A 19,080-nucleotide genomic window follows, 5' to 3' on the forward strand; every position below is an offset into this window, starting at 1 on the left:
ACATCCGTTAGTATAGCAGCATGATTAAAACAAGGCTTTTCAGCCTTAGCTGCAGTGATATTCGAACTTGTAACACGTCAGCCACGGTTGCAAATAGAAACCAATCTTGCGTAACACGAGTTGATGGCGGAGTGCTTGAGTCGACCTACCGGCCGCTATGAAATACCATTGTCCGGTTTTAAGAAAAGTCTGAGATTTAAAAAAATTACTCTTCCATATATTACAGTCTAATATCTTAGCTGGATAACGGACTGAATTTCTCTTCATTGTTCGTCATCGAAACAGTGATGCGTCCGATCACTGCACTGCATTTTAAGAACCTGCAGAGGCAAAAACACACTGTGTACACTTTAAACCTGGATCGTTTCAGGTCCTACATAGCTGCATATGAAATGTAGCTCACGTTTTGAAATATTATTGAAATCTGAGAGCAGAGCAGTATCTACCTCCATTCTCGAGAAATAGTAGTATTTTTAATATATATATATATATATCTATAGGAGGGTCTCACATGGTATGCCGAGGCCTGTACATGCACAACATGAATCATGTAGTCGTGTAAGTAGGCTGTTTAGGATTTTATATTGGTAACGCCACGTAGCGGTCTGTATGAAAATCACTGGCTGTGCTGTGTGCAGACTGTGGCTGGTTTGCATTGTTGTTTGCTATTGCAGTGTTGGGCAGTTGGCTGTTAACAGCGCGTAGCGTTGCGCAGTTGGAGGTGAGCTGCCAGCAGTGGTGGATGTGGGCAGAGAGATGGCAGAATTTTAAGAGCTGACGATCTGGACGTGTGTCCGCCAGAAAGAGTAAATTTGTAATACTGGATATCACGAACTGATATATATAATGCCTTTTGTACACTATTAAGGTAAATACATTGTTTGCTCTCTATCAAAATCTTTCATTTGCTAATTATGCCTATCCGTAGTTAGTGCCTTCAGTAGCTAGAATCTTTTATTCAGCTGGCAGTAGTGACGCTCGCTGTATTGCAGTAGTTCGACTAACGAAGATTTATGTGAGGTAAGTGATTCATGAAAGGTATAGGTTATTGTTAGTCAGGGCCATTCTTTTGTAGGGATTTTTGTAAGTCAGGTTGTGTTGCGCTAAAAATATTGTGTGTCAGTTTAGTGTTGATCAGAATAAGTAAAGAAGCCGGCCGGAGTGGCCGTGCGGTTCTAGGCGCTACAGTCTGGAACCGAGCGACCACTACGGTCGCAGGTTCGAATCCTGCCTCGGGCATGGACGTGTGTGATGTCCTTAGGTTAGTTAGGTTTAATTAGTTCTAAGTTCTAGGCGACTGATGACCTCAGAAGTTAAGTCGCATAGTGCTCAGAGCCATTTGAACCATTTGAATAAGTAAAGAGTGAAATGTCTGAGTACGTTCAGTTCTGCTCAGCAGTTTGAAGATCAAATAATGTAAGAAGTTTATCAGCACAGTAATTAATTAATTTTTCTAAGGGGACGTTTCAGTCGTAACACCCACTACATTTCGTAAACAGTTCAAAACAATGAAATGCAGTTTTTTATCAAAATGATATCATGCAGTGAGGCGTGTATTTTGCCATATGATTAATACTCTACACTTTTTTTGTATAGAGATTTCGAAGCAACTGCAGTTCTTCTCAATGGAACGAATTACTCTGTTAACAGCGTTTAATATCTCATGAAAGAAGAGTACTGCAGTACTGTACAGGTTAATATTTACAATCTTCTATATTGGATACTTTGTTTTAAGTGAAGCACGTTTTTTGCTATGTTATAGGGTTTAATCACTAAGTAAGTACATGTTTTAGTTGTTTCAGGTTGCGTTGATGCCTTTTGTTGATTTACAACCGGTAGAGGGCTTTATAGTTACATTTAGCGGAAAGAGAAAAGATATTGCAGTAGCTTGCCATCTAGTATCTCCAGCAACGATAATGAAATTATCTTTATAAGCTGGCATCTTCAGCGTTCTCACAAATCAAAAACTGACTAGTGTAGTCTGCATGAAATTACTTGATAGTATACACTTCACTCGTTGTAGCTGCTTTCCTCCAGTCATAGGGCTCAACATCACGCCCGAACCGTTTACCGTTGCCGAACTGCCGCACGAATTATTTCATTGGTAGTTTTCCGTCCGGCTTCTTTGTTAATGTGTTTGGGCCCCGAAACCTGGACCTGGTCCTTTCATGTCGTACTTCATCAAGCATGATAACAACGCATAACACTCACACATCCACACACAGACACACACACACACACACACACACACACACACACACACACACACACACATACACATACACACACAAACACACACACACACAAACGATGCTAACGAAATACAATCGTTTCACATAAAGCACTAGCCAAACAGTACTGGAGCCTTGCTCATAAGAAGCGTTTCAGCGTCTTTTACACAGTCACACAGTCATTATAATCACAGAGATCGGCTTACACGAGATAAGTTATTGCGTGAAACCGAATTTTTGAAGGGAGTGCTGACCCCATGCCCCTCCATACCTGCAACCAGTGACGCCTGTGGGCTGAGGACAGAGGACGAGCCGGCCACTGTGGCCGAGCGGTCCTAGGCTCTTCAGTCCGGAACCGCGCTGCTGCTACGGTCGCAGGTTTCAATCCTACCTCGGGCATGGATGTGTGTAGTGTCCTTAGTTAGTTAGGTTTAAGTAGATCAGAGTACAGGGGAATGATGATCTCAGATGTTATTTCCCATAGTGCTTAGAGCCATTTGAACCATTTTTTGAACTGAGGACGATATGGAGGCCGGTCGGTACCGTTCAGCCTTCGTTGCCTGGTCGGTCGGAGGTTAGTTTTTTTACAGTCAGTTAATTGTTAGGACTGGGACACAAGATTTTTGTCTATGTAATGGTATAGTGTAGTCTTTGGCGTATAAACCGACGTGTAGAAGGACGAAGGTTTGAATCAATGACAGGAAGGGATTACGGGTTCCTTTTAACGCCAAAACTGAAATTTTGTTGAGTTTTTTCGCAGTGGTTAGCCTTAAAAATGCTGCGACTGTGAATTTAGTTTTGCCGCAGACTGCTGTTCACCGTTTTCTCGGATACATTCCAAGTCATGGATTTGTGGTTAGATTGGGACCTGAGTTTAGATTGCGGGCTACGGAACCCGCCGTCTGCCGCATTTAATTCACTGATCACCTTAAATTAGCGATCGACAGAGCATCTCCTACTTCCATCATACCTCGCGGCGGCAACTTCCAACACTGCTCTTCGTTACACAGTAACAGCATTTGTGAAGCGACCCGCCGTGCTTGTGTGTCGCCTATGAGCGAGCGGTACCCCGCAGCGGATGTGGCAACATTGTAGAGGCAACCGACAGACGTCAACTATCAAGTAATTTTAAACGGACTATAATTACATAGGGGCATAAACAGTTCTAACTTATCCAGTTCAGCAGCAGTGATACGATGCTCGCTAGATTCGCCACTTGACTTCCAGAATACCGCATACGCTTTAGATTAACCACTATGACCTCGACAGCTAATAATTACAGAGAGTTTCATATGAAATTAGTGTCCACTTTCATCTGTCAGTGTGTGGTTGTTTGATATTTGAAACCAATTGATAACACCCCCCCACACAAAATACATGAATTAAACGGAAATAGCCCTAACAAGTGGTACATTGGGACGTACCCACTGATACTCACTTCACAGTGATTTGCAGGGTATAGATGTAAATGTACACAATGCTCTTGAACAACAATTATCAGTATTTCAGACATTATAACGTCAAACACAAACCACAAAACTTCAACCAGCTGCCGCTAAAATGTCACACCAAGTGACAGCGTCCGCTTCGGGCGTCGCACGATTCCCTGCTCGTGTGCGCTCACATAGGACAATTAACCGCTGGCGACTAATTGATATTTTTCCACGGTCGCCTTATCGTTGCACGTTCTCAACACGTCGCTCACGTAGGACGCTAACGTAAGGGAAATAGTGTTTCACCGTTACCTTGCTTTTTACCTCTGCCTCGAATGACAGCAGTGTTTACTCATACGACGGTAATGAAACTGAAATACCGGAATAAATAGTTTCATTAATATGCTGATAGAATACCAACCTTATCGTTTAACGACAAGATATTTTGAAGTATTTTAGTAATATGTATGAGAATGTGATAATTAATAATGTGAAGATAATAATACGTAATGTTAATTTAGGGATTGAGAAAGTAACAATGGATAAAAATCCTAAAACCAAATATTTTGAGAAACTGGGGTAAATAGATAAGTCAGTGTTCATTATGAGTTTTTGATTTAGTAGCTGTTAAGTGGAAGCCTTTTTAAGGGTTTTTCAAAAGGGTTATTGCATGTTATTTTAAACCTAAGAATTTTTATTACAGCGAGGGATTTGAGGAACGTTAGAAAAAATTTGGAGCACAAACTAGTATACAGGGTGAACCAGAACCCCACTCACGAAATTTCAGAGGTGTTAGTATGGATGAAAACAAGAAAAATTTTCCGATGAACATCGGCTCCAAAATACATAATTTAAGAGCTATGAGCACTTGTTCAGTTATGAGATGCATTTGACATTTGCTTAGATGACCAAGCGTTCATAACTCTTTAGGTATGCGTTTTAGAGCAGTTTTTCCTCTTAATAGGATATTTTTCTTTCTTTAGTCTATACTTCCACCTCTAAAAGTTTGTCTTTGTGGTTATGGCTCACCTATAGAACCCTGTTAAAGGTTAAGGTCAATGTGATCTCGAAACTGACAGCAAGGTAAGCCACATTTAGTCAGGATTCAGTCTCAGGTACTCCTAGTTGCAAAAGGAAAAGTCCGTTGCTATACTCTCTGGCAAACATTTATTTTGCCCCGTAGCAGCGGTTTTCGTCCTACAAAAGTCATACAAACTTTTTAAGTGGGCGCGGATGGTATAGGAAGGGAAAGAGGAACGTCGTAGGATACAAGCTGTGAAGATATGTGAGAGACGCTATGTACGGTGTGAAAGTATTTTTCTTACAGTTTCATGGACGTACTTGGCAAAGAGTACACCGGAACAACACACATACACACACACACACACACACACACACACACACACAACACATACACAGGTATTTGCTTTCTTATCCTGCCCGCCACTAGCGCAGAACAACTCCGTCATTCACTCGTGATCACTTACACGCAGCGTCTGAACGGTGCTCGCAGTACAACACGGGTGATTAACCCATGAAATACCAACGGGGGGGGGGGGGGAGGTGTAGGAGTATTTCATGCCCACCTTTTGGAAATGTTGTAAATAATCAGTTACATCATACTGAAAAATTTTGAAAAAAGTATTTATGGTTTTTTAATCAATTATTCTAGCAGATTCCATATACACTCCTGGAAATGGAAAAAAGAACACATTGACACCGGTGTGTCAGACCCACCATACTTGCTCCGGACACTGCGAGAGGGCTGTACAAGCAATGATCACACGCACGGCACAGCGGACACACCAGGAACCGCGGTGTTGGCCGTCGAATGGCGCTAGCTGCGCAGCATTTGTGCACCGCCGCCGTCAGTGTCAGCCAGTTTGCCGTGGCATACGGAGCTCCATCGCAGTCTTTAACACTGGTAGCATGCCGCGACAGCGTGGACGTGAACCGTATGTGCAGTTGACGGACTTTGAGGGAGGGCGTATAGTGGGCATGCGGGAGGCCGAGTGGACATACCACCGAATTGCTCAACACGTGGGGCGTGAGGTCTCCACAGTACATTGATGTTGTCGCCAGTGGTCGGCGGAAGGTGCAGGTGCCCGTCGACCTGGGACCGGACCGCAGTGACGCACGGATGCACGCCAAGACCGTAGGATCCTACGCAGTGCCGTAGGGGACCGCACCGCCACTTCCCAGCAAATTAGGGACACTCTTGCTCCTGGGGTATCGGCGAGGACCATTCGCAACCGTCTCCATGAAGCTGGGCTACGGTCCCGCACACCGTTAGGCCGTCTTCCGCTCACGCCCCAACATCGTGCAGCCCGCCTCCAGTGGTGTCGCGACAGGCGTGAATGGAGGGACGAATGGAGACGTGTCGTCTTCAGCGATGAGAGTCGCTTCTGCCTTGGTGCCAATGATGGTCGTATGCATGTTTGGCGCCGTGCAGGTGAGCGCCACAATCAGGACTGCATACGACCGAGGCACACAGGGCCAACACCTGGCATCATGGTGTGGGGAGTGATGTCCTACACTGGCCGTACACCACTGGTGATCGTCGAGGGGACACTGAATAGTGCACGGTACATCCAAACCGTCATCGAACCCATCGTTCTACCACTCCTAGACCGGCAAGGGAACTTGCTGTTCCAACAGGACAATGCACGTCCGCATGTATCCCGTGCCACCCAACGTGCTCAAGAAGGTGTAAGTCAACTACCCTGGCCAGCAAGATCTCCGGATCTGTCCCCCATTGAGCATGTTTGGGACTGGATGAAGCGTCGTCTCACGCGGTCTGCACGTCCAGCACGAACGCTGGTCCAACTGAGGCGCCAGGTGGAAATGGCATGGCAAGCCGTTCCACAGGACTACATCCAGCATCTCTACGATCGTCTCCATGGGAGAATAGCAGCCTGCATTGCTGCGAAAGGTGGATATACACTGTACTAGTGCCGACATTATGCATGCTCTGTTGCCTGTGTCCATGTGCCTGTGGTTCTGTCAGTGTGATCATGTGAAGTATCTGACCCCACGAATGTGTCAATAAAGTTTCCCCTTCCTGGGACAATGAATTCACGGTGTTCTTATTTCAATTTCCAGGAGTGTATGTTATAATTTTTCCAGTTGCACTTAAACCTAAAACGTTATCTCTCAGTATTAGATGTACTCAACACTTGTAGGTTCATAGCTTTACTTACACATCATTATGTTTTTAAAAAGGGTGTTGGGAGTAAAATTCATCAAAAGTAATTGAATTTAGCATTTTTCAAGTTTATGTGTGGTGGTCATAAAGTCGGTAGTACACGTTACTGAACACGCTGATGCTGCTAAGAGTGTTTCAGATTATAGATCTCACTTACACATCAGTACCTTTTTGAAAAGGATGCTGTTAGTATAATTCAACTTTTTTTTTTTTTTTTTTTTTTTGACGGGCATAATTTACACCATTCCCATTCCCCTCTTGGTAATGCACGTCGTGCAAAATGCCTTGGAGTTATTGCTGCGATCAACGTCCTTGGTCATGGCTACATCCCGAAACTGATATGCAACCCAGCAGTCTTCAATAGTTAGTAGACTCTTTACCGCGCACTACTACGCACTTACATATCCGGAGCGGTTGTTGGGCAATTATTCTGCTGTCACGCCAGTGCAATGCGTTGTGGACATGAGTACAAACCTCTTGAATGAGGTCATCTCACAAACGCTCCTTGGCCTGCTTTTATTCCGTGACACGGTGTTCTGGTTGCATCATACTGACTCCAAACAACAGCAGATTTTTCTTAATAATAGACTATGTACTCATCTGTGTATAGAGAAGTTTATTGTTCATGGTTTTCTAACTCGGACAAACTGCAGCGTTTTCTCTTCTGTGACTCAGGGTCGCGGTATACAGCAACCACAAATGCCTGATTTCTCCACAGCTACTGTAATCATTAGGCGTTCAGCGGTCGAACGAGTAAACACTGTAGAAAAGCTGAAAGACTTAAGTAAATCAGCTGTCACGGGTTACTTAACTTGCGACTTTGTCAGCCTTTGATACGTATTGTAACTGTTGTCATGATAAAGTGCCGAACATATTATGCATTCCCATCGTTTTATTCCAAATAATGATAAATTTAAATCCAAAGTGTAACATACTTAGGAATAAGGAACAGGAACGCTACTGCAGTTCGGGAGCACCAAGTATCTTCTCGCACAGACAGCAGATTGCGTCAGTTGCTGCTTCAGATATTACGGTAGCATATCATGTGGCGTGGGTACAGAGCTCTGCGTGAGAAAACTAGGTGAAGTTAGTGCAAAGTAGTAATTTGTATGTACTGACAGTGCTAGAATCGAGTACTGTGCTATTAAGTATTAATCAGAATGGGCAAATGGCTGATGCTGAAAAACGGAAATATTATGAAAGAATTGCCGTTATGTTTTGACGGAAATGCAGAGGTGGCACAAAGCTTACCAATTTTCAACGCATGTATGTTACGTGGTAAGATATCACTGTTTGCTGATATTTTGTCTTGGAATCATTACGTGGCACTTATGATCAAAGTGATATTACAACATCTATTTATGTACCGTGAAGTAACTATAGTAGAGAGGCCACTTTTTATTATACAGAACAACACCAAATCCATTACTCGTATCGTCATCCACGTACGTAGAAAGTTATTTTAAGAAAATGGGCGAAACCTTTGCCATTGAAAAGAAATGGGAAATGGAGTGATACTATTTCGCCGCGACCAAAAGTCCACCAGCTCCGCCCTCGAAACATGTGACCACTATTTTCAAACAGTTGCTTCTTGGGCGACGTACTTGTCAGAGAAATTCTACTGTGGCGTCAGCTCCGAATGTGGTTAACGTTACAGGGCGGTAATACGACCGAATATGGACGTAGGTCACTTATCTCGCGGTACGTTCTCTTGGTAACAGCTAACAGAAAACAATCTGGCCGCAACCTGTTCCACCGCAGGTATTCTGTATCAGTCTCGAGTATTAGCTCGTCCTCAAATATCACTACTGTATAAGTTCAGTTTACGCTTATCCAAGGCTTCGGCCATACCAAAAACGCGATTCCTCTATTTTCCTTTTTTTTCGTTTTGGGTCGTTAGGCTTGTGACCGGTTTGATGTTTGATGCGGCGCGACACGAATTCCTCTCCTGCCCAAATTGCTCATCTCAGAGTAGCAATTCCAGTCTAGGAACTCTATTATTTGCGGGATATACTCCAATTTTTGTCTTCCTCTGCAGTTTTTACCCTCTATAGCTCCGTCTAATACCACGTCAGATGTTCTATATTGTGTCCTTTCCTTTTGTCAGTGTTTTGCATATGTTTATTTCCTCTCTCATTCTGCGAAGAACCTCCTCATTCCTTATTTTATCAGTCCAATGATTTTCAATATTCGTTTGTAGCACCACACCTCAAACGCAAAGATTCTCATTACTTTCGTCTTTCTTAGACTTGCTCTCAATGCATATTCTGTACTTGTTAGACTGTACATTCTGTTCAACATATCGTGTAATTCTTCTTCACTTTCACTGAGAATAGCAACAGCATCAGCAAATCATATCTTTGGTATCCTTTCATCATGAATTATAGTCCCACTCTTGAACCCAGATTTTATTTCCCTCATTGGCTCTAGGATATATAGATTGAACAGTAGGGGCGAAAGACCACACCACACCTTACACCCTTTTTAATCAGAGCACTTTCTTCTTGGTTTACCGTCCTTAATGTTACCTCTTGGTTCTTGTACATACTGTATATTACTCCTCTTTCCCTACAGCCTATTCCGATTTTTCTCGGAATTTCGAACATCTTGTACCATTTGGCACTGTCGCGCAGTTTTTACAGGTCGATAAATCCAATGAACGTGTCTCTTTTTCTTTTTTTTTATATCTTGGTTCACTTATCAACCGCAAAGTTAGAACTGCCTCCCTCGTGCCTTTACCTTACCTAAAACGAAACTAATTGTTATCTCAGATATCTTCAGTATTATTTTCTATTTATATCATTGTTTTAATTTCTTCATCTCGTCTAAGGTGCCCTCTGCAGGTATGTAAATCTTCCCCTGTCGACACTATCACTCATTATTGCAGTTCGCAAATCGTTTACACTCGTCATGGTACAGTAGGTAAATTGACGGATCCTCCGCCTGTAATTGTAGCTGGCGCTGGCACAGCAGGAACAATGCCGACTTCAGTTACAAACGAAATAAAACGTGCGCGCTGTTTAATTTGCCATATTACTCGCCGCAAAGCCCAATAGCCGACAAGTCGGCCGGCCATCTGAAATCGATGCGCGGCTGGCGTCCAATTGTGGCTGCCGGACCGACGGAGAGGATTTTGTCACCGATTTGCAGCAGAGGCAGCCGCACAGTGCTCAGATTGACGGCCGTCTGAATGCGTCATTAAGCGCGCGCTCTCTTTTGTCACGGCCGGAGAGCCGGCGGCGGCGTCCACCCTCCCGCCGTCCCTGTCGGTGTCGGTGTCTGTGATCTGCGTGCCGAACAGGGGCAGAGAGGCTCGTCCATCATTCATTCTGCGGCTGCAGAACAGGTGGTCTGATAATATTCCAGCTGTCGTTCCACTAAAATTTTACACATTCCTTCCCTCCAGCGCAAAAGAATCGCACGGGTTACCAGTGGTATGCGGGCGTAATATCTGTCCTAATTATTTACGTTGAACTGACGAGCTCTGATCATCCTGTCACGTACTTTACGGCCAAGAGGAGACTATACTCATATACAGTTACATATTATCTATCCGTATACAAGGTGTATTGTAATTAAGCAAAACTCGACATGTTTCAAAAACATGTTACTAGAAGCATATACGTTTCAGTGTACATCCGCAAACGTAGCATTCGCAAGATGATTGTTAATGTTTGGTTACGAGGCAACACTTTCCACACTACCAAACACTGTTGTAGTTCGTCATCGACATCATTTTCTTAAAAGAATTAGGTGTTGTAGTCAGCTGTTCCAGTCTCTATCATCTAACCATCCAGGTCTACCTAGTTCTCCCTTTCCAGTCGGCCGGTAATCGATAACCATTTTTGGTAACCTGTTTTCTGTCATTCTGTCAACATGATCCTTCCACTTCATTCTGTTCTCTTCCATCTTGTCATTAACAGAAAAGATTATTCTTCCATTCCTTATTTCATCCATTCTCTTACAGCCCTCTTACATATGTCATGAACTTCATCTCTGCTGTCTTTAAACGTAGTTTTTCTCTTTTTTGTTATTGTCCATGATTATGAACCACATAAATATTAGGTGCAACCCTAAGTTTACAGAATATCATTTCTGTTTCCTTTCTTGTATTTCTTCTCAGAGTTATTCCAGTTTCTGTGTAGATAGGTTGATATTTAATAATCTTTTTCTCAACATCTTTTTCCTACTTATAACTAATATCACATCCAGGGTAATTGAAGTAGGACGCATTTTATAAAGTTACGTCATTTACTATTATTTTAGATCTGACTGTAGTCTTTCCTTTGAAAGCCATTATCTTTGTCATATTTGCAGGTGTACTTGAGCTGCAATTACCGCGTTTTGGCTGAATCTTTATACTACTCTTTCCAAATTATCTTCAGTTTCCCATATAATTATCTGGCAATCTACATATAAGAGAGTGTTTAACAATACACTAGACCCTGTTTGAATTCGTGAATGTAATTCATCTTTCTACGTATTTACAAGATCGTTATTATATAAATTAAATAAAGTGGGAGATAGACTGCACCCTTGTTAAACACCTTAATTTATTACATTTCATCTGACATTTTCGAACTTGAACTTATAACAATTTTTTATTTACTTATAGGCTCCTCGTCGTATTAATAAGGTGCTTAGGAAAAACTTATTTCCCCTTTTTTCTACAAAAGGGATCTTTTACCTTGTAAAAGGCTTTCTCGTTATCAATAAATGAAAAATTGTTTTCTGAGCCAAATTCCCGATGTTTTTCAATAGTCTTTCTTATTATAAACATATTATACTGCACAAATATTCTTTTCTGAAGCCTGATTGTTCTTCTGAGATTGATATATCAGCGATAGTTCATAATCTTTGATTAAGAATTTTCCCATAAATATCAAATCCTGCATTTAGAATTTCGTGTATCTTTCTGTTTGCCTTTTTAGGTACAGCTGTGTTACATTCTTCAGCTATCGGCTAACACATAAGTAGAGGGCACAAAATACTAAAATGGTTCCTCCATATTTTATTAATGCGGTATTCATGCACTGTATGCCAGTAGCTTCTCTATTTTTGTTACATTTAAGGCTGTTTTTAATTATTTTGCGTCTATTTAACCTACAGATTTATTATCAACTTGTATAGCATAAATTTCTTGACTGTCTTCATTATACCATAAACTTGTGTAATGGCATATCCATTGCTTTTCTGTTATTAAATTAATGTTTGCAATATTTTTCGCCATTTTATTCATATCCTTCATACGTTTAAACGCTATGTTCTGTCTTCACTATTTTCATGTTCAATATTAGTAATGAATCCTTTCGAGGATTCAGTATCGTTTCTTTTTATTAAATTCATTCTTTCATTTCATTTCTGTTGATATATTTTCCAACTGTTCACGTTTGTAAATACACATTTCGTTTTTCTTTAGTATTGTTAGCTATTTCTGTGTTCCATGATTTCACACTCCTTGTCTGGTATGATGCATAACTTTTTCCTAGTAGCTCATTAGCTGATTTAAAGATCGCTGATTTTAATTTTTCCCAGTGCGTAGTGTCCACCAGGCACAATATTTCGGTGATCAGACATGCCGCCATCGTCAGGTGCGCTGACGAACTGAGCTGCTGAGGGCGGGCGGCCGTCTTAAATCCCCTCCCCCTGCGAGGCGTTCTCACAGCGGTCCGCGCCCGCCGGAGCGCGTCGGCGGTTGCTGAGGCTCTAGCGTTGGCGTCTGTGGTGGCGTTGGTGCAATTGCCTCGTCCGCCCTGGTCGCCCGTTCGTTTTCTTTGTTGAGTGTCTTTTTAGGTAGACTCAATTCTGGTTCCCACGCCTTGCTGAGGATATAGCCGGAATCTCGGTTGATGAGTCCCTCCCAGATACGAATTTCGATAGCCTCACTAAAGACGATGTCCCAGTAATTACATGTCTGTGTCAAGACCATGGTGTGCTGGTAGTCCATTTCGTGATTTTCCGACAAACAGTGCTCTGCGACCGCCGACTTGTTGGGGTACCTTAGACAAGTGTGCCTCTGATGTTCTCGGCAACTATCTTCGATGGTGTGCACTGACTGTCCAATATAAGTCTTCTCACACTGACACGGAGTCTGATATATGCCGACCTTCCGCAAACCGATACCGCCTTTTACACTTCCCAATAATGTTCATGTTTTATTGGGTGGGCAAAAGACAGTTCCTACTCAGTGTTTCCTCAATATTCGTCCCATTTTCCCAGATAGTGCGCCAGTATACGGTATATAGACAGTGGCTGTCTCTTCCTCTGTGACTTCTTCTGTCTCCACACGCTGTAGATGTGGGGCGGAGAGCGCGTCTGATCTGCTATTTCGAGTACCCGTTTTTCTGGAATACAGTTTTGAGGTGTTCCAGCTCTCGGGGCAGACTCTCTGCATCAGAGATGGTGCACGCCCTGTGCACCGGTGTTTTTAGCACCCCATTCCTCTGCGAAGGGTGGTGGCAGCCATCCGCATGCAAATACAAGTAGGTGCGCGTTTTCTTCCTGTATACCCTTTGGTCCAGGGTGCCATCCGCTCTTCTTTTGACCATGACGTCCAGAAATGGTAATCTTCCTTATGCTTCGGTCTCCATACTGAATTTGATGTTCGGATGTATGGAGTTCAGGTGTGTAAGGAAGTCTAGGGGCTTGTGCCTTACCTGGGGCTAGATCACAAACGTGTCATCCACATAACGGAGAAAACAAGTAGGTTTCCATTTGGATGACACCAGCGCGAAGTACTCCATGCAGGAATTCGCGACTGCCGGCTCCCCATTGCGACTCCTTCGATTTGTTCATGGTATTCGCCAATAAAGAGAAAATATGTGGAGTTCAGAATGTGCCTGAAAAGACCGGTCGTCTTCTCAAAATATTTTAGCATTCGGAAAAGAAAGTTGGTGACTGAAATCACGTAAATAGATCTCGCCGCAAAGAAAACCGCCTTCGTTTCAGTGACTGCCACCTCAACTCGCGTATCATATCAGTGACACTCTCACCCCTATTGCGCGATAACATGAAACCAGCTGCCCTTCTTTGCACTTTTTCGATGTCCTTCCTGGTAAGAATCCCATACCGCGCAGCAATATTCCAGCAGAGGACGGACAAGCGTAATGTAGGCTGTCTATTTAGTGGGTTTGTTGCATCTTCTAAGCGTCTTAGTTTCTCCTACCCTACAATATTATCAGTGTGGTCTTTCCCATTTAAGTTTCTCGTAATTGTAATTCCTAGGTATTTAGTCGAATTGACAGCCCTTAAGTTTGTGCGATTTACCTTATACTCAAAATTAATCTGATTTCGTTTAGTACCCATGTGGATGAGCTCGCACTTCTCTTTTTTTAGTGCCAATTGCCTCTTTTCGCACCATACAGAAATTCTCCCTAGATCATTTTGTAATTGGAATTGATCGTCTGATCTTCCTAAATTTGTGGCTCGACGAAGTTGTGAGACGAGAAGAAATAAGTCCAGAGTATTCAAGAAGATTGTCCTCCTCTAAATATTAGTTGCCAGCCTCTAATAAATATCGCATATCAAGTACTGCAAGAGTAGAGGAAAATCTCAGAACGACCATAGCTAGAGGAATGAGATTTTATATACATGATCAAAAGCACATGGAGCGACATATAAAGCGGTAACTATTGTTTCAGTACTAAAGTCAGTGCCTGTGAACTTAACAAGGCAAGATCTATATATTGAATTTTTTGTAAATAGTAATTAAAGGGGTAAAGCCTAATGTTCGTTCGTTTGCAATGATAAGCGAATGAAAAGTAGTGTTTGTTTGTTTCCAAACAGCAACCTATAGATCCTGATAACTCTGTGCTTGGATATGAATAACTTTATTTACTTGCCTGTAAAATTAAAGTAAGCACTGCTTCACTGTAGTTAATAACAGTGAACTTTCACAGATTTGATCACTTTAAAAGTAATGTAGAGTTGTTATACTTCAAACGCCTTCACACACAGTAAAATTATTTTGACATTGCATCAGTAAATACAGAAGAAGGTTTTTTTTTGGCTTCCATTAGGTAAACATCTAGCTACCCAACTGTTATTACAAAAAATAGTAAGGTGTAGGAAATTAGATATTCTTATTAAAACTCATTAACAGTGTCACACAGAAACTCGAGTCACGCCACAGATAGACGCAGAAGCAGGAAGTGAGTTGACATGTTGCAAGTGGGGCCATTCGTAGACACATTATGACACTGCGTACTGAGAAAGAGTACTGCGACAGAAAAAGAAAGGAAGTGAGACATGGATATTTGTTAGCTTGTAATACTTGCTGCAAAAAACTCTCTTACACAAGAGCACGTAGTGAGTAACTGACTCCGTAGTTGAACGAAACAGCCTGTTAAGCGAAAATAGCAGAATGACGAGAACACATGCGGTCATTACGAACCGAACCTCATGTCACAGCCTTAGCTCCCTTTAAGTACTCCGGCGTTGCATCTCTCGTCATGAGTTGATCATTGGTCTCGATGTCATTCACAGTAATAGCACTCGATTCCATTGTTACGATACTGCAGTGAATCCATGTCCTGGATGCTCCATCACAGTGTATGAACGACCCGAAGCTGTACTCGAGATATGGCCTCAACACCATGGATTTCCTGCTGCAGGTGACGCGCAAAAAATTGATTCAAGCTTCAGTCTATTTGTCCAGTGGAACGTACGACACTGAGAGCATCCCAGAGTAGTACACTATGGAGCTACAACACAAAGAATAATAGCTTTTTGGGATTTTTTATAACAAGGTTTTCCTATTACTAAGTTTATAACAAATTATATATTACATATATTAAAAAAAATTAAGTATATAAAAATACGCTTAATACAATGCAGGTGGCGCAGTGGTTAGACACTGGACTCGCATTCGGAAGGACGACGGTTCAATCCCGCGTCCGGCCATCCTGATTTAGGTTTTCCGTGATTTCCCTAAATCACTCCAGGCAAATGCCGGGATGGTTCCTCTGAAAGGGCACGGCCGACTTCCTTCTCCATCCTTCCCTAATCCGATGAGACCGATGACCACGCCGTGTGGTCTCCTTCCCCAAACCAACCAACCAATACAATGCAACGTTGTCCGAAAATTTCAAAGTCTTCAGTAAAAAAATTTCAGAGATTTGCGATTAGGAACTTCCTGTTCTATGTAAGTATAAACGTATGTTCGTTTCTTCAAAATCTAAAACGTCCCACAGTATTTCATCGATTGCCTTAAAATTTTTACACAACGTTGCATTCGAATACTCAAGTGTTTCTGTATACTTACTGGAAAACCACCAACAGGAAACGTCATAAAAAAGTAGATGGTGGTTTGCTCAGAATCGTTAATGTCCGAAAGTTCTTGACCGTTTGGTTTAAAATTTTAATACAACATTGAATTCTAATACGGGCCTATGCTATCTAATTCTCTAATACATTCTCTTCTGCTGCTGAGCCCTCATCTTCAGCATTCCACGTCCCTCCGGAAGACTTAAAACTAGTGCCGACAGCTGCAAGAAAGGAAAAAATGTGATAGAAGAAGAGGAAAGACAGCTGTTCTTAAAAGTTCACCTTATAAGGAAGGATTAAAGTCCTCTATGAAAAAGTGAACGACTCCCAGAAGGAAACTTCAAATGGGGCCACATTCTAACAGTTCTAGGCATATTGAAGTCAGAAATGTTGGACAGAAGTAGGCTAAGAAAGTTGGAAAAGTACGGGAGTATTGCACATCGTCAGAAAAGGAAGGAGAAGATAATAATACAGCTGGCATTTATTGTAATGAACTTTTCTCCAATTCTGAGTCTGAAGAAGGCTGAGTGAAGTGTTATAAGTGTAGTGAATGGGCTCATGAACAGTGTGCCGGCATTAATGATGAACGATATAATTAGGATTTTTGTACATGAAGTGATTGTCAGGGTTTGTAAACGAAGTTTTTTTTCAAATTTTTCATTATAATGTAGTACCCTGTTTTATCCAACTAGTATGATAAAACGGGGTAGTTGACACAAGCCTCTTTTCTGTGATGAGGTATTTTTTTATGTATGTTTTTCATGCCCACATGTAAGTTTTCACATTGGACAATTAGTCATTAAAAACTAAACATATTAGTACACAAAGTTCATTACATATGCCACTTTGTTTATTAAGTACCTTATTTTAACAGACTGTCCCCTACTTTATATATATAGGTAGACTGTATGCTCTTTAATACACATAAATATATATATGAAATGTATAATAGTTAATAGTTGGTAGCAAACAGGAAAGTTGTATTTATGGCTTTTTGGTTTATGATTAGGAAACCACTGCAGCATCTGAATTTGCATTAACAATAAACAAGGCTGAACGTCAGAGAGAGGAGGGGAGGAGATTGACAGAGAGGTGGGAGGAACTGAACATAGAAAACGGGAAGGAGATGATGGACAGAGAGAGGGGCCAGGAGGAAATGCAGAGAAAAGAGGAGATGCAGATGGACAGAGACCGAGCGAGGGGATTAGGACGTATATCTACTTTTCATACGTATTTGGAACGTGTGCTTTCTCTTTTGTTTCTTTTCTGTTTAAGCAGGCTGAGCCAAGGCAAAGCGGGTCCAGGTATAGTCAATATGCTATAAAATACACTCCACCTTCAAGGACAAGTCTAACTAAAATTAGGTATGAGCTGTAGCACGTGACTCTCACCTCCGTGTCTGCATTAAAGTCCACGGGAAAATATTCGCAAGTTTCCCTGAGAACTGTGGGCGATAACCGGCGGAGGAGTGTGTGGCGTTGCGAGGTAAGACGATTAAACGTCGCCGACTGGCGCAGCGTGTGTGTGGGTGTGACGCTTGTCGATAAATCACAGCCGGCAGCGGGACGCAGGCGTCGGCATCGGCGTCGGCGTCGGCACGTGCGGCCGACGCCACGCCGCGGCGCCATCAAAGCGGCGTCAATCCCGACAGCGCCGCTCCAGGAGGCATTTGTCACAGCAGGCTCCAGCTAACTCCAGCTCTCTGCCATCAAAGCCGCCGAGGCGTCGACTCACACACACACAGGTCTTCTTGTGCGGCTAAGCGCCGTCGCAACTTAGGTTTCAGAAGAGGATGACTCTACAGCATACGTTCCATGAAATATTGTTCAATGGTGGATGAGCTGGAAAGCTCATACATCAATTTTGCTGCACAGAATGTTATTACAAACGAATTAAAAAGGGAATTCGTTATCTACTAAGTGACAATCACGCTGGCTTTACGAATGATAGACACCAGTTGACAATATTGAGAAGAATACACTCTCTGAATTTGTCAAGGTAATAGCGAGAGAATTGTTATCTATAACATGCACAGGAACAACGTTGCAGTTACACTGTCACATTAACGTGAGCACCACCTATGTTCGACGTCAACGTGCAATAAGTACTGACAGACGGTAGGTGGCAGCTTTGGCAGTACTTGTAGTGGAGGATCTACATGTACACCTACATTTATACTCCGAAAGCCACCCAACAGTGTGTGGTGGAGGGCACTTTACGTGCCACCGTCATTACCTCCCTTTTCTGTTCCAGTCGCGTATGGTTCGCGGGAAGAACGACTGCCGGAAAGCCTCCGTGCGCGCTCGTATCTCTCTAATTTTACATTCGTGATCTCCTCGGGAGGTATGAGTAGGGGGAAGCAATATATTCGATACCTTATCCAGAAACGCACCCTCTCGAAACCAGGACAGCAAGCTACACCGCGATGCAGAGCGGCTATCTTGCAGAGTCTGCCACATGAGTTTGCTAAACATCTCCGTAACGCTATTACGCTTACCAAATAACCCTGTGACGAAACGCGCCGCTCTCCATTGGCTCTTCTCTGTCTCCTCCGTCAACCCGATCTGGTGCGGATCCCACACTGATATGCAAAGAATGTACGGAGGACGCGGAAAAACAGTGCAGTCAATGCCGTAAAGCTGAAAAGGAGCGATTTATCTGGCGCCCAATAGGGCGTCATCATTGGCCTTAGCGCCAAGGATGGAAAAATTTTCGAAAGACTGTAAAATGTTCCCGTGTAAATGGTTCAAATGCCTCTAAGCACTGTCGGACTTAACATACGAGGTCATCAGTCCCCTAGACAGACCGCTACGATCGCAGGTTAGAATCCTACCTCGGGCATGGATGTGTGGGATGTCCTTAGGTTAGTTAGGTTTAACTAGTTCTAAGTTATAGGGGACTGATGACCTCTAAAGTTAAGTGCCATAGTGCTCAGAGCCATTTGAAC

This window comes from Schistocerca cancellata, chromosome 9 (assembly GCF_023864275.1).
Source record: "Schistocerca cancellata isolate TAMUIC-IGC-003103 chromosome 9, iqSchCanc2.1, whole genome shotgun sequence".
NCBI lineage: Eukaryota > Metazoa > Arthropoda > Insecta > Orthoptera > Acrididae > Schistocerca > Schistocerca cancellata.